Source organism: Pteropus medius, unplaced genomic scaffold, assembly GCF_902729225.1.
Source record: "Pteropus medius unplaced genomic scaffold, Ma_sr-lr_union100, whole genome shotgun sequence".
NCBI classification, from domain to species: domain Eukaryota; kingdom Metazoa; phylum Chordata; class Mammalia; order Chiroptera; family Pteropodidae; genus Pteropus; species Pteropus medius.
The window spans coordinates 516,186-541,195 of record NW_024345872.1 but is presented as its reverse complement, the minus strand read 5'-3'; the positions used below and the strand labels follow the sequence as shown (position 1 = coordinate 541,195).

The window sequence follows — 25,010 nt, the reverse complement described above, 5'->3', positions numbered from 1 at the left end:
ATCTAGATGAAAGACCAATTTCACCTTGACTTGACTGATAAGGTTGTTTGACTGGATTAATCAGAAGCTTGGCTAGAGTGACCAAACAATTCGGCTCAATCCCTCCTGAACGACTCAACAGAGCCATCTCTATTGTGTTGGATGTCAATAATTGTGATTTCTATTTAGCCTTGTGCTTTTGGGGCCTACAGCAGTGGAGAATTCCCTGAGACCTTTAGGGCATGTTCAGTTCACCTAGCTTCAAGATATATAGATCTTATTTCAAAATAAAAAATTAAAAAGCTACATATGAGTTTTTATTTCTCAAATATTTTAGCTAAAAGTAGTGCTAATTTTCTCATTGTCATTCTTCTATGCAATCAAATAGGTAATCAGAGTTCTTAGAATACATATTTTCCATGTAATTAAATATTAATATCACTTTGAAAAAAAATAAGACAGAAAGCTTGTAAATATTTTTTTCTATTTTAAAACTGAAATTGACCCTTGTATTTTTTTTTTAAATAAAGCTTTCACACAGATCTATAAGGGACCCCACGTCATATATATTTATGTAGCTTGTAGAAATCCAGCAAGTATTAATTTGATCTTAAATTCCATCAGCTTCTTTTCAAATGCTTCTTTATTGTGAGCATGTGCTTTATCTATATATCAATGTAGATATGTTGTGGCATCCTGCTACATACAACTTGTAATGTTTCTCCATTGGGTCAAGTTTGTATTTTGTTCAAGTGAAAGAAAAAAAAAACGCTAATGACCTTTTGGCTGGAACCGCCATCTTCTTTATTTCGCCAAAATGACCAACACAAAGGGAAAGAGGAGAAGCACCTGCTATATGTTCTCTAGGCCTTTTAGAAAACATTGAGTTGTTTCTTTGGCCACATACATGCAAATCTACAAGAAAGGTGGTATCGTAGACATCAAGGAAATGGGTACTGTTCAAAAAGGAATGCCCCACAGATGTTACCATGGCAAAACTGGAAGAGTCTACAATGTTACCCAGCATGCAGTTGGCATTGTAAACAAACAAGTTAGGGCAAGATTCTTGCCAAGAGAATTAATGTACATATCGAGCATATTAAGCACTCTAAGAGCCAAGATAGCTTCCTGAAATGTGTGAAAGAAAATGGTCAAAAAAAGAAGGAAGCCAAAGAGAAAGGTATTTGCGTTCAACTGAAGTACCAGCCTGCTCCACCCAGAGAAGCACACTTTGTGAGAACCAATGGAAAGGAACCTGAGCTGCTGGAGACCATTCCATATGAATTCATGGCATAATAGGTTTTAAAAAAATAAAATAAAAGATTTCTTAAAAAAAAACGGTAATGATTAATTGGGGGAACAGACACTTCGGTGTTTTGTGGTAAACAAGCTAACTCAGTGTCCTTGATAAAATAATACTTCCTCTTAGAGCCAGGAATCAAATCAACACGGGAAATGTCTATGCTTCTTAGCCTATTCATTCCAGTTAGAATCATGATCTACAATGACCTGTCTCCTTCCTTCCTTCCTTCCTTCCTTCCTTCCTTCCTTCCTCCTTCCTTCCTTCCTTCCTTCCTTCCTTCCACCAAATCAAGTGGCAGAAATAGAACAAAATCCCAGACCTTTTGACTTTCAGTACAGTGCTATTATCATTGTTACCAGAGGCCTCAACCACTGATAAAAATGTTTGGGCACTTTAATTCAAACCAATGTTTCTCAAGCTATATTCTACAGAACACTAGCCAGCATTAATAAAGGATTCTTAGTCAACTAAGTCTGAAAAATAATACATATTCTATTTTCCCTTGGATATTTGCAGTACATGTTAGTATTTTAAAGGCTATAAGAAGACGTACAGTAAATAACCCTGCTTAATTTTATTTAACTCAAAAATTTCCAACTTTATTTGAGTATGAATCCTTTTTTTTTCTCATTGAATGCCTATTAACATCTTAAAGGGTTCCATAGTGTGTAATTTGGGAAACATTAGTAAAATAAATCAGAAACATGTTGATTAAACTGTACTTATTTACTATGTTTTCAACACTTATGCTTAAAGAAAATACCACTGGCACTGGAATCCAGGCCTTCTGTTTTCTTGGCCAATTCACACTCTCCCCACTCATACAGCACATGCTTTCCCCATGGTCTTTTTTTCTTCTGGTTGCTAGCTATTGCTCAAGATCTCTCTAATTAGCTACTCTCTTGAGACAACAACTTTGTTAATCTAAGGCAATAGTTCTTAAAGTGTGGTCCCTGGATCAGCAGAATCAGCATCACCTAGGAACTTGTGAAAAATGCAAATTCTTCTGCCCCACTCACTTCAGACTTATTGAATCAGAAACTCTGGGGCAGGGCACAGCAATCTGTGTTTTAATAATCTTCCAAGGATATCCGATGCACACTTGGGTGTGAGAACCACCGATCTTCTAAGGCAAGGCTTTAAACCATTTTTGCTGCATCTGCTATTATTTCATCTTTCCTCTTATCAGTCAGGGAACAGCCTAGATAAAGTAAGCTACATCCCAGTGACATGTGCCTACATAATAGTCCCCTCCCTGCCCCCTCCCTTAGATCAAAAGATCAAAAGACAATTTCTTTGGCAAACAAATTACTCATTTTCTCCTTTGACATACTCAGCTTAGGATGAAAAGCTTTGCATGAAATATGTAAAGATTGTCCTTTAGCCTGCCTATCCACACCAATCAGCTTGCCCCTCCAAGTCGTTGTAAAGCTGAAACTTCTTAAAGGTAACAGACATATTTGTCTCTGAAAAATAAGTACATTTTACACACCCAGATTTTGAAAAAAGGTTAAACAGTGGGTTCTTTACAATCCTATTGATGAATAAGCCAACAAATGTCTTCTGAATGCCTATTAAATGCAAAGCACTATGCTCCATGTTCTGAGCTTTCATAACAGAACATGATGTGGGCCCCTTGCACTCTGGGATGTTACAATGCAGTTTGAGACAGGTAACTATTAAATCAAAAACTGTCCCACAACATCAAGTAGAAACCATAAAGTGCCAGAACAATGCTACTAAACAATATGTATCAATACTAGAAAAGTATATTGTTGAAAGAACATTGAGAAGCAGAAAACATAGGTTATAGTTCTTCCTCTTCCACATAATAGCTCTGTAACCTTGGGCAAGTCATAGCCTCTATGAGTTTTAATTGACATTCTGTAAATTAAAGGTAATAAAACCATACATGTCCAAAGGCAAAGAATGGAAATAGATGCATGCTTGAGGTAGCTTTCAGTCTAAGATCTAGACTGCTTCTAGAAGATTTCAAACTGAAAAGTCTTCAGGTGCAAAGCAGGAATGAATTCATCAATGGTCCTAGAGAGTGCCTGCTCCAACCCAGAGTTGTCAGGTCTTCTAATTTTTCTAGATAAACAGAATACATATTTTATGTGACATTTGCCCATTACAATTTTTGCAGCTAATTCTTTTTTTTTTTTTTAGTTGAACCAAGCAAAAATGTGTCTGTGAGCCAGATGTGGCTTATTATATTGCTAATTGGTAACTTCAGGACTAAACGGAGGCTACATAAGTCTTCCTAAAAAAGATAGAACTGTGGGGAATTTTGCTGAGGTTGAAATGAAATGGCAATATCAATTTAATTGTTAAGATGCCTCACTTCAAATAGAGTCAATATTTTTTTTTTATTTTCTCCTCAAGACTTTGTTTAGTATTACACAGGCATGGCTGCAGTAAATTAGAGATGACTTAGATCCCTCCTTCTTAAAGCTTCCCTGGCCACCCCATCCCCAAAGTTCTCTCTCCCTCCTTTGAGTTCCTGTAGCAATTTTTTTCCATGCAATTCATTTGGCAATTAATCACATAGTGCCTTGTGGCATCTTTTCTATTGTGATCTTGAACTGCTATATCAACATGTTATAATTATTTAAATTCCCAAATGTTTGCATCTTCTTTTCCCTCTAAGTTAGTAAGGTTTTTGAGAATAGAGGCCAGATCTTACTCCCTACAGAGCCTGGCACAGAGTAGATTAATCTGTTTTGAATTTAATTTCGAAGGACAGTAGTAGAGAAGGGTTGTGTACCTAAGGGTAACTCTCAGCTGGTTTTTAGATCTCATCCTCTTCAATGCAGTCTGTACTCTGTATCATATGTGAGCTTGTAAATTTCTATTTAATAACAATAGCTTCAAGAAGTGAAAAGTTAACATGCAGAATGAGAGAAAATATTTGCAAACATATATCTGACAAGGGTATAAAGAACTATTACAACTCAATAATAAAAAGACAGCCAAATTTTAAAATGGACAAAGGATTTGAATATACATTTCTCCAGAGAAGATATAAAGATGGCCAATAAGCTCATGAAAAGGTGTTCAACATCATTAGCCATCAGGGAACTGCAAATCAAAATCATGAAATACCATTTCACACCCTCTAGAATGGCTATAAAAGTCACAGATAATAACAAGTGTTGATAAAGATGTGGAGACATTGGAACTCTCATTCCCACCACTGGTAGAATTTAAAATGGTACAGCTGCTGTGGAAAACAGTTTGGCAGTTCCTCAAACCATTAAACACAGAGTTACCATATAATCTAGCAATTTTACTTTTAGGTATATACCCAAGAGATATGAAAACATATTTTCACACAAAAACTTGTAAATGAATGTTCATAGAAACATTATTCATAATAGCCAAAGGGTGGAAAACAACCCAAATGTCACTTAAGTGATAAATAAAATGTGATATATCTATGCAATGGAATACTATTCAGCATTAAAAAAGAATAAAGTGCTGATACATACTACAACGTGGATGAACCTTAAAAACATTATGCTAAGTGAGAGAAGACAGTCACGAAAGAACACCAATTGCATGAGTCCATTTATATGAAATGTCCAGAAGAGACAAATCTGCAGAAAGTGGTTACTTGGGGCTGAGAAAGGGAGGCATCGATGAGAATGGCTGCTAATGGGTACAGGGTTCCTTTTTGGGGCGATGAAAATGTTACAAAATTAGATTTTGGTGATGGTTGCACAATTCTGTGACTATATTAAAAACCACTGAGCTGTAAACTTTAAACAGGTGAATTTTATGGTTTTACAGTATGTGAATTATATCTCAATAAAGTTGTTAAAATAATAATAGATAATATTATATAGCACCTACTGTGTGACACTCTTCTGAGTGTTCTGTTGTATTAATTTATTTAATACTCACAAAATTCCTAAGAGGATAGTACTTTTATTGTCTTTATTTGACCAATGGGGAAATGGAGTTACACAAACATTGATTAGCCCAAGGTCTCACAGAAGTAAATAGTGGAGGTGGGCTTCTAATCCAGGCCATCTGCTTCTAGAGTGCTATATTCTTCAATATAATGCAATATTGGACTTAAATAGCCAATGCTTGTCATTTCTCCATAATTCTCCTGGAACTATGATGGAGAGAGTCTGCACAGACTTGGACTATGCTAAAAGTGAGTATAGTGAAAGTTAATTAGCAAATAAAAGGGAAGAGACTACAGAAGACGCAAGAGGAATGCGTTTATAGACATTCTGGCTCCAGAGTAATTTTGCAGCTCTTTCTTCTGCCCATCACAGGAAGAGTATGTACCCTGTACCTAGTGAGGGACTGTGTCTGGTGGCTATATGTGGGGTTGGATGGTGCTGTAGTAATCTTGACAGAAAGGATTTTATAGTGATTCAGTTGGTCATGTCTGTCACTTGCTAGACGATGGTACCCCAATTCAGAGTGACCCATGAAATACAATGAAGATGACTCACATTTTCTTCTTTATTCCTAGGAGTAAATGGAGTTATCCTGTCATCCTGGATCCCCTAGATACCCAAGTTTTGGAAGATAACTAGGTTCATTTACTCAAGTGCAAGTATTTATTTATAAATGCAAAGGGATACAAACTCGATAACCCCAATCACTTAGTGAATGTTTACCATGGGCTATGCTTTTTGTGTACTGATTTATTTAATTCTTAAGAATCTCTATGAGGTAGGTACTATTATTATCATCCCCATTTTACAGATGAGGAAACTGAGGCTCAGGGAGATAGAGATCTAGTGCTTTCCCCCCTATAAAATAGTGTCTCCAGTAAATATTTAATGAGCCCACACTCATACAAGGCACTATAGGGAAGAAGGTAATACAAGTGTCCTGTCCTCAAAACACTTATAAACCAGCTTATGAGACAAGATATAAACACAGCAAAAGTTATATAATGCTATAATAATAATGTAATCATAATATAATAATACAGGTATATTATACATATGAGTATGCTACATATTTATAGTAACGTAACATCAGAAGAGATGATGACGTCTACTATTTATTAACATTTACAATTTGACAGGCTCTTTTCTAAAGGCATTACAAGGATTATCTCATTTATTCTACTTTTATAGATGAGGAAACTGAGGCAAAAGGAAGTGAAGTAATTGGCCCAATACCCCATAGCTTATAATTAACAGAGTCAGGACTCAAACCCAGGCAGTATGCCTCCAGAGCACATCCAATAATATTACATAGTATTTCCATAGTATGGTACTAGAATAAGGGTATAAAAATGTTATGGGAGCCCAGAGGAGAAGACTTTTAATTCCATCTGGGGCAGTCAGAAGAAATTTCCCACAGGATGCAATAGTTGTGTAGGGTCTTAAAGGAGGGTAGGAATTTACTGGTGAGATAAGAGGAATAAGAGTATTCTGAGCAGATGGAACAAACAGCATGTGCACGAATTTCTGCAAAGACTTAGTTTATCTAAGGAATGTTGAAAATTTCAGTATGACTGGAGTCTAGAAAATGCCAGGATTGTGAAGGGGTGGGGAAAAGTGGTGAAAATTGAAGATGAGACTGGAGGAGTAGGCTGTGTAATCAAAGAGTGAAGGGTCTTAAACACGGTAGAAGACTTAATAAAAATGAACTCAAATACGATATCTACTATGATATCCCCCCCCCTTTTTATTTATCTCTGATTTTTAAAAGGGTACTCTTTATCTCTCCAAGCTTGGGAAGTGAGCTTTGCTAAGCAAAGATAAGGGTTCTTGGGAGTAGGAGGGCTTAAAGGGTGTACTTAGGAGATGCGCCATGGTGCAAAAGACGATTGTAATGAAGAAATATCCTGGAAGAAAGAGCTTCATATATTTCATTGAAAGGAGGATAGATACCCTTTTCAATATACCATTAGGTTGAGTGCAAGCATAAGTTACCTACTCAGGATGGATGGATAGATATATGATAGATAGATAGATAGATAGATAGATAGATAGATAGATAGATAGATAGATAGATAGATGATAGATATATGCATGCATATATGTATATATACATATATAGGTATATACACACCTATATATATTGGGAAGAGGGATGGTTCTGAAATCAGGAGGAAGAAGCTACTGGTTGGCTTGTTTTAAGGGTTTCTCATCCCAGACATAGCTCCTTAGTCACTCCTTCATTTACAGGTCTAGGGGACTTTTTTAGTTCCTTTGCAACTTCACTCTGCCAAACTAAGGGAGTTCTACTATATCCTATAGGCAGTGGACTACCATAGAGGATTATAAGCAGGGAAGTATTAGGAGGCTCAGACTTGAGGTAGATTGAAGAAGTAGAGGGAGGAAGAGACTAACTAGAAGCAGGAAGCCTGGTCCAGGTGAGAGAAGCAGGAAGCCTGGTCCAGGTGAGAGAGTGCATGGAACTTAATTCATAGTGAACCTGTCAGTGGGAGTTGGGAAAAGGGCCTTGATTCAGGAGAACCTTCTGAGGTAGACTCACAGCAACCTGGTGACCAATTGAATATAGAGGAAGACAGAGAAGGGAGGGCACTCTAGGAGATAGCCAGTTAATTTGACAAACCAATTCCTAGTAGGAGGTTTGTTTTCAACACTGTCTAACTGGGTTGATACACCAAAACCAGCTATGAGTTATACCCTTCCTCCTTATTTTTACTATTTTTCCTCATTTAGTCTAACACTCAACTTCATGGGTTTCCCCCTGCCTCTTTTGTAGTTTCTCTTCTGCTCTTTTAACAAAAGGAATCAGAAAACCCGCAAGTGCCATTTCTACAACCTTCATCTATGTCTCCCAGATTCTAGTAGTCTTTGTTTGCTTACCCACACTGTTTAATAAATTCATCATGACCCATTGTCCTCTTTCTTCCAGACTTGTACATAATTACCTTGTGTTTGTGTGTGTGGTTTGTTTCTTTTATGTTTTTTTCCACATGAACTTCTGAGTTTTTGCTGCAATATTTAAAAACAAAGAGAGAATTTTGACAAAAGCATAGACTTGGAGTATAAATGAACAATTCTAAGCAAATATATTTTTAAATACTATTAATAACATAGAGGAGCCATGGAATCAGATTAATCTTCCTAAAGCACATCTCTGATGATGTCATTGTTCTACTCCAAAATTTTTCATTGTTCCCTCAGGTTGATGGAAAAAAAGTTCAAATTTCTAAATCTTTTATGTTCTGTCTCCAACATAATTTTGCAACCTTAACTCCTACTACTTTCCTACAGGTAGCTACATTTCCCCATGTTTATCTTTAGTCATATCTTTAATCATATTATTCATTCTAGCTTCCTCACACTGCCGTATTCCCATCTACTGAAATGCCAAGTGTTTCTTCATGCTTGGAAGACCTGATGATGATGATAAAGAATCAAGCCTGGCTTTCAAATTCAAATTTACTACTTACTGACTGAGTGATCTTGAGTGAGCCTTTCTCACCCACTGAGACTCAGGTTCCTCATCTGTAAATGCAGACCATAATAATCTATCCTCAGAGTTTGAGTGAGGAATAAATTATATAACACACGTAGACACATCTACCACAGTGTTCACCATATAGTAGATGCTCAATAAATTAGCGAGTGGATAAATTTCAGGGAGTTCAGAGACCACCTGAAGGCCATTCATGCATTTCAAATTAGAAATCCTTGAATTTTAATTCACCAGTATTGGGAAGGTGAACTAAATGAAAAAAAATACTTTTGCTTCCACATTAACCATTACTTTACTCATCTCTCAAGAGTATATTTGTGTGTGTACATGTGTGAACATGTGCACATGCATGTGTGTGTGAGAAACAGAGTACGTGTGTGTTGTGTGGGGGTAGGTATTTACTTCAGCAACTACATTTCAGAGGGAATTGAGAAAACAAGACTTGTTTTCAAAATAGGTAAAATTAGATGCCAGGGAAGTTGAGTCACTCTAAGGAAGGCCCTGAATGGACCTAGAGGGAAAAAAAGAGGACTGTGTAGAAAACCATGATGAGCTACAATATTCTCTAGTTCTGAAGTCACAACTCGTCACTGAAAGAAAATGTAGAGTCTTGAATTGAAGGTGGCAGCGTGACAGAAGACTTCTGTGGTCTATAATTTAAAAGAATACTAAAAGAACAACTTAAAACAGATCCTTATTTGTCCCTCATGGAGAATTAATATCAGATGAAAACCAGAATCTCATCAAACCACTTAGTAAGAGTGTAGGCCACATAAAGAAGCTCCCTAAAAGCTATCAGAAAGGGAAAACAATCAAGACTAGAACACAAGAGAGCAATTCAAAGGTGCAGTAAAAAGGGGGTGGGGTGGTATAATACAGATTATCATGAAAGAATAAGTTGTTAAAGAGAAAACCAGGGAGGAGTCTCAAAATATTATGTGAGTGGTAAGCACAGTGATGGGAACAGAGAGCTAGAAACAGCAAAATATGTGGAAAAGAAGCTGTGCTTGCTGTTAAGAGAGCATTGGCAGAGCCTGAAGGGGAGGGCAGCAGCTGCCATTTCAATGTCTCTCAGGACCACTCAAATGTGTCTTCCTAGAGAACGGTTCACAGAAAGGAATTGGGTAGCTCCCAGGGCACACCCAATTGTCAGTTGATTGGCAGTTATTGACACAATCATACCCACAATGAGGTTTTCATAAAGAGTTATTATTAATGGAATTAAAATTGCCTGTGAGAACTAAAATTGCTCTAATCAGTACTACTATTTAATTCCGTAAATTCAACATAATATTGAGCCACCTGGCATGTGTTCTATGCTGTGCTAGCTCATATAGAATCATTAATTCATTTATTGAGCACCTACTGTGTGCCAGGTACTTTACATACATTATCACATTTAAGCCATACAACAACAACCTATGAGAAAGGTCATTATCACCATTTTATAGAAGAGGAAGGTAAGGCTCTCAAACAGACTAAGATTGAACAGCTAGGTAGTGGCAGAACTGACATTTTAAGCCATCCATATCTGTCTCATTCCAAACTCCATGGATTTCTCTTCTTTAACTTTTTGACCTTCCACAGACCCTTAGGGTCAATTTCATCACCTTCAAGCTTTAACTTTTAGAGATTGTTGCCTAATGGCTACTCGTAAATGCCAAGATTACTCAACAGTTCAGGAGGCCAGAGTCAGACCCTGGGGATATAGAGATAAGACATAACCTTTACCTTAACTTCTTTACTAAGTAGATGGAGAGACAGTCTAACAGAATGCCTAAGAGCCCATGTGCTCGGGGAAGACTCAGTGGCTTCAAGTCTCAGATCTGCTTCTGCCTGTTACTATCTGCATAACCTTGGGCAAGTTACTTACCTTCTCTGTGCCTTAGTTTTCCCATCTGTAAAATGGGATAATAGTATCTGCCTCATGTGGAGGGAGGATTGTGGGGATTGAGGAAAATAATAGCAAACACTTATATACTGCTTATTATGTGCTAGACACTATTCTAAGCACTTTTTATATACATTACCTCTTTCATGTCTAACAGAACTTCTCAAAGTATGGCTCAGGGACCCCTGGAGGTCTATGAGGTCAAAACTATTTTCATAAAAATTCTAAGACCTGTTTTGCTTTTTTCACTTTCATACTCTCACAAGTGTATAGTGGAGTTTTCCAGAGGATGTATGATGTGTGATAGTGCAAAACACTGAATGCAGAAGCAGATATGAGAATCCAGCTATCTTCCACTGATCCAGTTATTTAAAAGATGGAAAACAATGCTATTCTTCTCACCACATTTTTGGGGGGGTTGGAAAATATAATTATTTCTCATTAAAAATATATGATTTATGTTAACATGTGTAGGGGATTTAATATTGTTATTTTAATAAATTGATAAATAGGTATTTTAAAAATTTCTCAATTCTAATATCTAATGAGGTAAATACTAACAGATATAAGCCAAAGAAACAAACACTCTTTGAAGTCCTCAATCATTTTTAAGCATGTAAAAATCATGAGGCCAAAAAAAATGAGAACCTGTGATACACATAACTCCTGAAATGCATTTAGCACAGTGTCTGGCACATAGTAAGCACTCAACAAATGTAAGTAATTATTATTATTACACATACAACCATAATAAGAACTGTATAGTGATTGCCTTAAAAGAAAAGTTAAATGTTGAGGAAGTTCACAGAAAAGAAAGCTCATATCCAGCTGAAGGATTGTAGAAAGGCTTCATGAAGTAGGTGACATTTGTCATGGACACTAAAGAATGAATAGGATGGTAAAAAGAGAACCCTGTGGAGTGGGATTGATTCCAGATAGAAGAAACACTGAAAAAGGAGAGCATAGCATGTGCTCTGGAAATAAGAAGTGATCAAATTTGGTTGAAGCTAAAGATATATGCAGAAGAGTAATGGGAGAGAAGGCCGAAAAAAAATCAGTAAATACTTAACTGTGAAAAGCCTTGAATGCCAGGATAAGAAGTTTTCATGTTACTCATTAGGTAAGGGGAGCCATTAAGGATCTTTAGCCAAGGGTAGAGGTTTAGAGAGATGACTGACAGTTATGTTTAGGGTTGATTGGAGAAAGAGAGGTTGGACATGTATTAACTGGTTAGGAGGCTATAGCAACAATTCAGGAGAGAGAGGCCCAGGGTATGGAGGAGAGAGGAGAGATGTAAAAGAATATGCACATCTATTAGATAAGTAATTATTCAATGAACTCCCATGATCTGCTCTGTTTCTCCCCACCCTCAAAGATTAGTCATGATGGAACTATTTCATATTTATGACCCCAATGCTGTGCTACATTGTAGCCAAATAAACCGGGTAGAATAAGTATGTAAGGTTTCAAAATGAATGTCCACGAGGAAATGTGGGTCCCGAAGAAAAGGACAAAAGTGGAGAAGTACTGGAAGTGAGGGTAGATATTAAAATCCAGACTCCCTGTACCAACCAAAATGAGTGCAGATATCTGGCTTATGCAATATAGTGGAAAGAGAAGTTATGAGATGAGCCCAAGGCCAAATGAAAAGTATTTTTTCAAACAAAAGCAAAAGAAATGTTCCACTTGTCCTGAGCAAGAAAATGCTGTGCAGCACGTGGACATAGTGGGGTAGAGATTGGTACATAATAGTTCCAGCCTTTTGGCCAGTTAATAAATGGTTTGTTTCTTTTTTTTTTAAGCCAAGCTATTCAGTGATTCACTACAATGTCCCCTTAATTCTCATTCCATTCTTTCTGTACTGCATAAGGGACAATGAAGTTCCTGGAAAACTGTGGGCATCTGTGCTCTGCTATGCAGGCTGTTTTACAGAATGGTGAAGAGGTGGAATAGGGGTCTTGCAGACAAATAGAGAGTTATTAAGGTTCCTGCTATTTCAAGTGTCTAATGCATACAGCTTTGCTGGGCAGGAATGAATTTTATTCTTATTTCTGATCCTGTGAAAAGTCAGTGTAGGTAAAACATTCTCCTGGTAAGATTCCAAGATTGAATTTAAACAGTCCTATTCTGTGAGGGAGTGTTTTCAAGGCTAGAAGAAAACCTTTTGAGTTCCATTCTCCTAGCTGTCTACTAGCAGCTCCTTTTCACCTTCACCCACAGCCCATTACCAGTATCATCCTACGATTAAGAAGACTAAATGGGAAGAGGTTTCTGTTTCCCTAGGTGGGTCTGAAAGATTTGTCTACTGGGATACTAAGTGCCCAAGAAGAAGCAAATGACCAAATGTCATACCTTCCCCTATCCCAATAATAGAAAGAAAACAATGGCTAACATTTATCAAGGGCTCACCAAGTGCCAGGTGCACTTGACTTGAATCATCTCACTGAAACCTCACCACAACCCTGCAAGGCAGGCACTAGGATCATATTGTAGGTAGGAGAATAGTCTCAGAAAGGTTTAAGTGACTTGTTCAAAGACACACACTAGCTAGTAAGTGGTAGAGTCAGATTTGAACCCAAATCTCTAATTCTTTCCATTATGTCTCACCACCACTAAGAGTTTCCTTTTTCTTCTGAGTGCTTGTGCTGCCTCATGGGGCAAAGCATGTTTTTGTGCCTCAGATGGTTATAGAACCATGGATCTCCCTGAGTCACCTTGTAGAATTCTCCCTCATCTGAAAGCCTCTGAGGTGTCATGTCAGCCACCTCGGGGATCTACTCTAATGCACTGGGCAAATAGAATCTCATGTTAAGGTCATCTGGTCCAGTGCCTCAGCTCACATCAACTCCTCTCTCTAACATCCCTGTCTAGAGCTTGACTAACTTGGGCTTGAAAACGTCTAGTCAGGGCTGGTTTCATGAGTGTACAACTATTTCATTTTGCACTGGGCCCTGCCAATTATGTAGTGATCCTGCCTCCAGGGAAGAGAAAGTCACTAGCTCAGGAGGCAGGCCATTCCATCTTTAGACTGCTCTGTCACTTAGCAAGGGCATCCTTATGGTTTGAAGAAATCAGTTCATCTGCAGTTTCTTCCCACTGGCTTCAGAGACAAACAGACTTGAGATAAAATTTCTAGCTCTGAAAATTCTTCACCATGACTGTAAGTAAGTCATTTAACCTCTCTCAACCTCGGTTTCCCCATTTTTAAAGATAGATAGGACATAGCACATTGCATGCAATCAATGAATTTTAACTATAATTAATATCATTATTACTCCTACAATGAATACATTGGGTGCAAATGACCGAACATGGTACAGAACACAGATCCTGATATGTTCTTTACCTAAATTGGGGAAGTAATTTGAAATGTCTTATATTTTCACTATTCTTACTTTCAATACTAATAAAATTTGTTATCATTAGCCCACTTATTATTTTACCTTTAAAGTACTGCAACAAGCCTTCTAATTTAATTTAAAAATACTTCTCAGTAGTAGTCGTAGTATTTTAAAATAAGATTGCTTAGTGTTTTAATTCCATGTAATAGTTTCCCATCCCTGATCTTATTTGAAGCTCTATGAGGCAGGCAGGGGAGGCATTAGTCCACTTATTTATTCATTCATCTATTTAACCACTATTTACTGAGGCTCTACTATATGCTAGGCCCTGTACTAGAGCTAGGGATACCATGGTGAACAAAGCAGATCTGGTCACAACCCTCTAGAGCTTAAAGATTTGCTGATGAGGAAATTAGCCTCAGTGTTTAAGTAATCTGCACAGGTCATATGGTTAGTAGGAGGTAAATCGATGACTAGAACTAAGGTTTTCTAATGCTCATTCCGGTGGACATTACACTCTCCCATTCTGTCTCTTGTTCCCCTGTAACCATTACCTTCCTCTCATATACTTCCCCCTTGGCTCTAAATCATCTTGAGTTTGCTATTAGACTATTTTCCTAAACATCACTTTTAGTCTTACCAATGCAGTTTCATTACACATGGCTCTCACTAGTCAGGTGGTTCAATGTAAGGACACCTTAGTATCTCTGAACTGTTTGCTGAGCAGTTTATCTATATACTTGTGTAGATAACCTATCCAGTAATCCAGAAGTGGGAAGACTAGAGATCTGCATTACTTCCCTCGATCTCTTAGCTCCTTCCTTAATCTTCCTTGGCTAGCCAGATAATATAATTTCTTTTTTAAAAGGCTGAAGTGACTCCCAATTAACCATGTATCTTATCGAATCCAAACACTGCTTGGTTTTCTAGGCCCTCCATAATCTGGACCCACCCTGCCTTTGAACCTTATCTCTTTACTCCCCCATTCTTCACATATCCACCCAAAGCTAATTTCTTAGCCTATGACCTGTTCATGCACCTAATTCGCCACTCTTGCTACCTCCATTCCATAAATCTAGAAGCTCTCTTTTATCCCCTCCATCTAAAATAAATCCTATTCAGCCTAAGTCCTATTTCTTTTATAAAACCTTCTTTAATGACTCGAGCTCTCAATGATCTCACCAATATCTAAATAGTCCTACATCCGAGTTTTAAAAATTAATCGCCCAAGTACATGCTAGAGAGGACCTCATTTGACAGCTCTTCGTTTGGAAAAGTCCTGAGGATTTTAATTGGCCTCATGCTCAATATGAATCCATAGTAATTATGCAGCTGCAAATATATAAATTAATCGATAGTTAGGGGATGCAACCTCAGGCTGTACCAAAAGAAATATTATGCCTAAATTGAAAGAAATAATGTCTCTACTGGACTCATTAATTCACTCACTCGTTCATTTAAAACATCAATTTACCAGACGGGAGGGGTGTTGGAAGGCTGGGTGAAGAAGGTGAAGGGATTAAAAAGTACAAATTGGCAGTTACAAAATAGTCATGGGAATGTAAAGTACAACATAGGGAATATAGTCAATAATATTGTAATAACTGTATATAATGCCAGGTGAGTACTAGACTAATTGGAGGATCACATTGTAAATTATATACATATCTAACCACTATGCTATATACCTGAAACTAATACAAATTAATGATGAATGTTAATTATAATTGAAAAAATTTTTTAAATACACATTAATGTCTTTTCAATGTACATATCTTTTGTCTCAGAAATTCCACTTTTAGGAATTTATCCTGCAGAAAGACCTTGCAGCATTATTTGTCTCTAGTAAATTTTAAGATTTTCCTTTCATCTTTGATGTGAAGTTTCACCATGATACATCTAGGAGTTATCAATTTGTCTTAATTTATTCTGCTTAGGAGTAGGTACAGGATTTTAACCTGAGGACTCATGTCTTATCAGGTCTGGAAAATTCTCAGCCATTTCTCTTTGAACATTACCTCTATTAGATGTATGTGGAGCTTCTTATTTTGTCATTTGTAGCTTCTAATTTTTCTTTCATATTTAACATTTTTATAGCACTGTTATATTCTATGATTATCCCAGCTCTATTTGTTATTTCACTAATTCTCCCTTCAATCATGTCTTATTCATAGTTTCACCTGTCAGTTGATTTTTAACCTTTCAATGGAACTAGAGCTAAGGTCTTCCAATGCTCATCCCATAATTTCTATTTTTCATTTCTAGAATTTTCTCTGGAGGAATGTGTGTGTGTGTGTGTGTGTGTGTGTGTGTGTGTGTGTTGTGTCTTGCTTTATTTATTCTGTCCTTTTAAATATACATATTTAAACCTTTAACATACAATATTTTAAAGTCTGTTCAGATTGCTATATTATCTGCAGTTCCTTGGAACTGAATTCTCCCATTTTTTGTACATTCTGACTACTTCTCATTGTAGTGGGTTTCTTCATCTGCTTTATAATTTTCCATGTGAGCTTATGTTCTGTAGGAGCTATATGCTGTGAGAATTTGATTCTAAGTTGTACAGATGGCCCTATGGACAGTTCTTCATTTGTCTCTACCAGAGTTCTATGGTGTTCTCAGTTCTGAACCAGTTTTTATATTAAGCTTTCATGTTAGGGCTTCTGAACTATGTGGCTACTATGAATTTGAGTCTCATACCAGTGTGTAGCTCATGTTTTGATTTTTAAACTTTTTATAGGTGAGTTTATTTCTACCTTATTCTAGGGAAGAATGTCTATATCTTCTTTGTAGAGATGAAGGATAGCATAATAGTTAAGAGAATGGACCCTGGAGTCCGGATGCCTAGCAGTGTGACTTTAAGCAAGTTACTTAAACACTTTATTCCTTATTTGTATAATGAAAATTTTAATAGTACCTACTTCATAGGGCTTTTGAGAGGATTAAATAAATTAACACATGCAAAGCATGTAGAACAGTCCCTGGCACATTATAAGTACTAAATAAGATTTGTTATTATTGTACCCTAACTATTTGACAAATCTGATTTCAATTCATAAATGAGACAGCTCTCTACTGGTCCTTGTTTTGTGCAGGAAGCACAATTATAACTCAATTCCAAGCCCTTCAATGGACTCAAAACCTCAGGCTCTAAGGAACATATCTGGTCTCATTATCCCCATGAATTGTGAAACTTCAATACATGCTCATTGCTGTGATTTTTGAGTTCTCTTTTTGTTTCTGGAATCTGGAGGCTTTCCTTTCTTGCTTAATGAGTTCAGCTATATACTTTTGTCCAACATGTCTCAGTTTTTGTCCAATATGTCTCAGGTTCACTTATAATAGTGAACAATACTAGATAACCTAAATGTACAGTAAATAGGGGACTTCTTAAATGAATTATGGTACATTTTTCAAAAGGCGTACAGATGGTCCCCAACTTATGATGGTTCAATTTAGTATTTTTTGACTTCACAATGATGCAAAAGTGACACACATTCAGTAGAAACCATACTTCAAATGTTGACTTTTGATCTTTTCCTGGGCTAGCGATATGCAGTATAATACTCTTTCATGATGCAGGGCAATGGCAGCAAGATGATTTTGCCCAACTGTAGGCTAATGTAAGTGTTCTGGACATGTTTAAGGTAGGCTAGGCTAAGCTTTGATGTTCAGTAGGTTAGGAGCATTAAATGAATTTTCGACTTACGATATTTTCAACTTACAGTGGGTTTACTGAGATGTAACTCCATTGTAAGTCAAGGAGCATTTGTACAATTCAGTCATAAAAAATAATAAAGTAAGTGTGTATACCCTATATGAGCTGACATAAAATACAGTTGTATTGTGTTGTTAAGTGAAAAAAAGCAAGGAGCAGAGAAATACATGTATATAATTGTTTGTAAATAAAATTTATGCATTTTTGTGCATACAAAAGATACCGTATATACATCACGAATTATTACCGTGGTTACTTCCTACATGGATGTGAGGGATAGACTTTTACTTTTACTTCACTCTTTTTCCTTTGGTTATAACTTTTAAAATAATTGGCAAGCATTTCTTTTTCAAATTCTAGTAATTTGAAATAAATATAAAAACAAATACTCTCTCTCCAATTTGACCCCCTTTCAAAAGAAAAGATAATCAACACTTACCAAGCATCTACTTGGCCAGGAGGCAAGACAATAATGATGAATAAGCTTCATTTCCCACCATAAGAAGCTCAAGATCTAATGGGAGAGACACACATAATTAAACACAGGGTGCCGTAAGAAATGTTTTCAAGGAGGTAGAGGAAGAGCTAACTTTCTCAGAGAAGCCATACAGGGTTACTGGAGCCCAAACAATGTAAAATTTACCAAGTAGACAGGGAGGGAAAGGTATGGTAGTAGTCAAGGGTCCACTGAGAAATTGATGGCACACTTATGCAAGGAAAGTAAGGAGGGAGGAGTTTAATGAAGGAATGTTTACAACTGTGTGAGCAGAGTTAAGAGAAACCAATAAAGGATGGTGAAGCACATCAGGGAGACTTTACTACCTTTAGACCGGAAAGGCCAAGAGGAGGGAGCAGTTACCAGAATCCAGAGAGAGTAGCTGTAGCTATAGAAGATGGCTGCCAAAAAGTCTGTGGCCTCTGGTAGATCCTTCTATAAGGACTCAATCAAAATGTTGACACTTCAGAGAGGAAACCAGAAGAATAAATATCTAGACTTTAATCTGCTTCTGATCTCTAATCCCTTGCTAGCGCCTCCTATGATGATATCCAACAAGAATCCAAAGGACAAAGAAGCCAGTTAACATAGTCCATAAAGGATCTGGAGGGGCAAATAGAGAATATTCCTCATAGGCATTTTGTGCTGAGAGAGCCATATGGGTGAAGGAATAAGAGCAAGAAATCATAAGGGATATTGGAAAAGCAAAGAATAGTGTAACTAAATTTATGGGAAAGAAAAGGTGGGGTGGTAGATTGCATAAGATAGGAAAGTATTGACAAACTGTATGAGTTCCAAATTTGTTAATTTGCAAACTGCTGGTCCATGGGACAAAATTGACCTGCAAATGTCTTTTGTGTTGAGTTTGAATGTGAATATCTTTAGACAACTAAGTGGACTCTACAGGTCCTACCACTTGCCATTATTTCCCACCTGGCCTATCTGACTTTTTTTTCTTTTAATCTTCTGAAGACATTTCAGGAAAAAAAAATCCATATTAGAGCCTGTTCAAGAGAGAACAAAGCATATGAGTTCGGAAACCCTGTCAAATTAAAAGTTAAGGGAATTAAGCCATTAAGTCTTGGAAGAGAGATGACTTAGAAGGACATGATGGCTTTCTTCGAGCCAACAAAACTAACATAGAGAAGATGAAGTCGATCCATTTTGTGTTATCTCTTCATTCATCTGACAAATAATTGCTTGTATGTCCTCTGTGTACCAGGCACCAACAGAAACTGCTCCAAATAGCAGAATTAGGTCCAGATTTAGATTCAGGATAGTGATTCTTAACCTTTGAAGCTGATAAAATGTATGGGCCCTCTTTGCTGGAATATGTATTTATACACATGCATAAATTATCCACATGCAATTTCAGGAGAGTTGCAGACCAGTGAAGCCCATACATGGACTCCAGGCTAAGAATCCCTGGAAAATATAATATACAATGTATATTATACATTAAAAAGAAGGACATAGACATTGAGCGAGAAAAGAAAGGTACAAAATAGTTTGCATAGGTTTTTTAATGACGACACACAGAGATATGTATGTATAATATATAGGCTACATCTAGAAAAATACGCAATAAGGTAGTAAAAATTATTGCCTTCAGGAAAGGAATTTGGTGATTGAGGAGAGAGGGAAACTTTAGCTTTCACTTTGAGGGAAATGAGATGCCTTGGTCTAGTTTTAACAGAGGAGTGACATGAATTGACTTATGTTTCTAAAGAATTTGTGCAAAAATTCTGGTAAAAAAAAAGTTGTTTTATAATAAGGTGGTAGCAGTGGCAGAATATACTTTTCACTATTTGCCCTTTGAACACCTGGCATTTTGAATCTTGTATATCTAATACCTATTAAAAACATATTATGTATTAGAAAAGAACCCTTGGAAAATATCTTTCTAAGAATTAAATACATCCAATTATGAAACATTTTGCTTTAGACTCTATGGATCTTCCTGGAAGGCCTCATGCAAACATTAAATCCACCACTGGGAATGTCGTCTTGAAGAGTCTTGTGCTTTCAGGAGATTGCTTTAGATGATGAGGGTAATCTGTCCCCACCTGAAAATGCCAGGAGTTTAAGAACTCTTATTGCACTTATAATCATTCTTTATGTATGTGACTGATATTTATCGAGCACCTATTATATGTCAGGCACTGTGTTAGGCACTGGGGATATGGCTGTGACAAAATAACATCCCTGCAGTACTGAAGCTTGCATTCTAGTGGTGGAAATTGACAACAAATAAGCAAGCAAATATTAATATATCAGAAAATGAGAAGTGCTACAAAGAAAAATAAAGCAGAGGGAAAGCAGTATGGAAGCACGCAGAGAGAGGCAATTCTTAAATAAGGTGGGCAAGGAAATATCACTGGCAAGATATCATTTGCACAGAGATCTGAGAGAAGCTAGTGAGTATACCTGTGCCTTCCAGTTGGAACAGCAAAGCCCCACTGGAGTTATCTTGTTATGTTTGAGAAACACCAAGGAGGCCATATGGCTGGAGCTGAGTAATCAAGGGGGAGAGTGGTAGAAGTGGAGTTCAGAGAGGTAATAGGGAAGAAGCCAGTTCATGCAGAATCTTATAGGTCATTCTAGGGACTTTGGATTTTACTGTGAACAATATAAAAAGTCATAGGAATGTTTTGAGCAGAACCATAATGAGATCTGACGTGCATGGTTAATAAATGGATTTTGCAATTTTTCAAGTAAGAAACGATTCTGACAAAGGAACAAGACAAACAAAAACCCATAGACACACAACAGTTTAGTGGTTACCAGAGGGAAAGTGGGGAGGAGGGAGATAGACATAGTTACATAAATGGGGACAAATATCTAGGGACAGAAGATTTAACTTTGGGTGGTGAACATACAATGTAATATACATATGATGTATTATTGAATAGTACACGTGACAACTATATAATTTTATTAACCAATGGCACCCAATAAATTCAATAGGAAATAAAATAAAATAAAATAAAAATATACCATGTTAACGTAAGGGGGAAAAAAAAGAAATAATGCTGGCTTGAACTAAAGTGATCACAGCAGAGATGGAGAGAATTGGTCAGATCCCAAATTTATTTTTAAGGATGCAGCTCAGAGTATTGCTGATAAATTAGATGTAGGATGTGAGAGGAAAAGGAGAATCAAGGAAGACTCCAAGCTTCGGTCTGAACATCTAGGAGAATGGATAAAGAAGACAGTGGGTAAACCAGGTATAAGGAAAATAGCCATTTTCGTTTTGGATAATTTCAAGTCAAGATGCTAATTTGACAGCCTCGTGGTCAGAAGGATGAGGAAAACCCAGTAAACGATACTAAGAAAGAGTAGCCAGTGAAGTAGGAGGAGAACCAAGAATGTATGGTGTCTCAGAAGTCAAGTGAAAAAAGTATTTCAAGGAGAGAGTGATCAGCTGTGTCAAATGTTGCCATTTGGTTAAATAAAATGAGAACAAAAAAGTGATAAATTGGATTTAACACTGAAGAGATATTGTTAACCTTGACACAAATCATTTTGGTGGAGCGATGGGGGCAAAAACCTGATTGGAGAGGTTAGAGAGAGAATGAGAGGAGAGAAGTTGGAGCAAATAAGCAAAGACAACTCTTTCTAGAATTTTTGCTCTGAGGAGAAAGAGAGAAATGGAAGTATAACTGAGGTGAAGAGAACAGTTTTGGTTTTTCTTAACATTGGAGATATTGGTTTGGTGAAAGCAAAATGGCTGATGTCATAGAGAGCGGAGAAAATGACTACAGTGATGACCTTATTTAGGCTGAAAGGGATGGGATCTAGTACACAAGTGGAGGGGTTTTCAGTAGAATTATAGACAGTTCTTTTACAGTGACAAGAGGGAAGGTGGGTATATGGGTACAGATACAAGTAAGTTTGTAGATATAGTGGTAGGAGTCTATAGTTGTTCTCTTCTGACTGCTTCTATTTTCTCAGTGAAACAGGAAGCAAGGTTAGCAGCTGAGAAGGAGGATGGGGGAAGGGATGTTGGAAGTTTGAGGAGAGGGAAGGTGTAAAACAGCCATCCAGGAGAGTTCGAGAATGACTGGACAGAGGAAATGTAGTGAAATTGGAGGATAACACTAAGGGCCCACTTGAAGTTAGTGGTCGTCAATCTAAAGTGAGACTAGTCAGCATGGTTTTAAGGTTTTATCCTATTTCATTCAGCTGCTGGGGCAAGTTTGGAATAGAGAGTAGGATTAAATCAAGATTAGGTGTCTGTCATTCAACTATGATGAGGGCAAAGAGAAGCAAGGGATGCTAGGGTATATGCAAAGGAGTGAATATAATGGTGGACATAGAATCCAAGGTGTACAAAGAAGAAAGTGAGGACATTAAAGGGCTGAGGGACAATACTCTACAGTTCAGCACATAATTGTTCTCTTGTTACTTTTGTCTCGTAAGTGCTAAAATGTGTCTGTTCCTGTCAGCAAGTAGGAGGACACCAGTGACCTTGGAGTAGTGTTCTCAGAATTGTATTCCTCAGAACCACTAGTACCTTACCATCATCCCTGTGAGTGAAGTCACAAAACTCAGTAAACCCTGTGTCCCCCATCCCTCTCTTGGCGATGCACTTGCCTGTTAACATATTAAGGACTCTGAACACTCTTGCAGTTGGGAAACCATATTTGACTAATCCAGTGGTTCATAACTTTGCTCATTCTTGGTGCTCTTATGTAATACTATCAATATCCATCTCCAGGGACTAATACTCCCTGGAACACACTTTGAGAAATAGTAATTTAGGAAGTATGCTGGGGATTGGAAGCTGAGTTTTAGGCCAAAACCTCACTGTAGTCTTTCTCCAAGTCAGGGTGTGTGGCAGGAACACACACCCTCCCCAGGCCATCTCACTATGCTGCAGCTGAGCCGGCCCTAGGAGACTTCGGTTATCCAGTTCCCCTACAGCCAAATAAACCTGATATTGTCAATACAGAAATACAGCTGATTCCTTAGTTTTCATTCAGCTGCAGCTCTCTGATGTTACATCTTTAATAATTTAAGAGATATTACTGTGACAATGCACTGAAAGCAACATAAACATTTATTAACTACTTCCTTGTGTCAGGCACTATGCTTGGCATTTCACATATATTTTCTCTCTCACTCTTCACAACAATACGGTGAGAAATTATGTGGTACTGAAAAAAATCCAAGAAAATCACAGGCAACCAGTCTGCTTCAGAAACTTGTTGCCTAGAAGAAGAGAAATAAACTTAGATTATAATAAACAATATGTTTGTCACAAACAGATTTGAAGCCCTAAAAACATATAGAATTAGAATGCTGGAGCCAAAAGAGACCTTAGATATCAATTTAAGATATTAGGAAGAGGTTATTGCATTCTTCTCAAAAGTTATTACATAAATTATCTCAAGAGAAAGGGATTAAGAAATCCTGCCGTAACTGCTTTGATTTAAATCAAGCCATATAAAATGATATTGTCACATGAACTATAGTTGTAAGAATGCAATATTGTAATTGGTTATTTGTTTGAACTGCAAATGAACATTTTGAGTTTAATCGGTGTTGCAATATTGTGGAAGCCTGATTTCACCGGAGTATAGTAGTTCTCAAACTTGAATGTGTATTAGAATTTTTCCAGGTATCTGTTTTAAAATGCACGTAGAACCCATCTTCAGAAAGATTAATTCAGTAAGCCTAGTATAATAGCCAAGAAATTGGCATTTTTAACAAGCTTCCTGGGCAGCACTCAGTGTTTCATCACTATGGGCGGTCCATAGACTAACCATAATCTGAGAAACACATCCTTAGGGATGTTCTCTTCCTAATCAAGGTGTGAACAGGCCAGCATCAACTATTTAGCTGGGGCAGTTGCTCCATAAAAAGACTGATTTAGAGATATGGGAAGTCCATACTGTTTCTGGATCCCCATTTTTCTATGGAATCTCATCTTAGTGTGATAACGAACTCTTAGAGACATCTTCCCTGTGACTCGATGATGGGGATTGAGGCTGGGGAACAAACAGAGTAGGCACTATGAGGAATCTTTCTGGGATATAACATTGACATGGAATGAAAATTCCTACAGTAAACTCTTAAGTGATTAGAAATTCTCCTGTACACTCTGAGGTTTGTGACATTTCATTATATTGTGGTCACTTATGTAGTAAAGAAACAGGCATGACTTGTAGTCTTTGGGATGCCTATAATCTGAAGGGATCTTGATCCTTAGCTAAGATCCAATCTTCAGTTTTGCAGGTTTAAAAACTCAATTTTATCAGGTGCTGTAGACGTAAAAAATAAAAAGTAAGGGGATTGTAAGCTGACAAGGTCCTTGCAATCTGTGAGGTCAACCAATGGTTGCCTCACCAAAAAAAACAAAAACAAACAAACAAAAAACCCTCAATTTTGTCTGTTTTAACCGGGGAATTATTAGGCTCCAGGGGACAAATTCCACACAATCTAAACTCATAAAGCAACGTTTTAGAAACCAAAATCTCATTAATTCATCTTGATAATTAAGTACAAAGCAAACATGTCAATCAGCACATCCTCTTCCCAGTAGGAAACCTACTTAGGAAACTAAATAAAGGTAAAAGAATGTTTAGTGGAGGCAGTCTGCTTTAGCTAAAAGAGCCAGAATATTGAAGTCAGATCTAAGTTAGAATCACATCTAAGCTTTTGTAGTGGGTTGAATGTTGTTCCACAAAATAAAATACGTCCAGTTAGAACCTCAGAATACATGATCTTAGTTGGAATAAGGGCCTTTGCAGGTATAATTAAGGTAAGGATCTCTACATGAGATTGTCCTAGATTAGAATGAGCTCTAAATGCAATGGTGAGTATCCTTACAAGAGACAGGGAAGACT

General features: G+C 37.2%; 1 protein-coding gene and 1 pseudogene across 1 annotated transcript in view; one reads left to right on the top strand and one right to left on the bottom strand.

Annotated features, from left to right (window-relative positions):
• RTL9 (retrotransposon Gag like 9) overlaps nucleotides 1–18,163 on the bottom strand; it is an 80,298-nt gene extending 62,135 nt beyond the window's left edge. The window contains exon 1 of the mRNA XM_039874736.1: nucleotides 18,103–18,163. The gene's annotated coding sequence lies outside the window, so the exon portion shown is untranslated. The remainder of the gene's footprint in view (nucleotides 1–18,102) is intronic.
• Nucleotides 794–1,275, top strand: LOC120612303 (60S ribosomal protein L21-like; annotated as a pseudogene).
• Nucleotides 18,164–25,010: the final 6,847 nt, after the last annotated feature.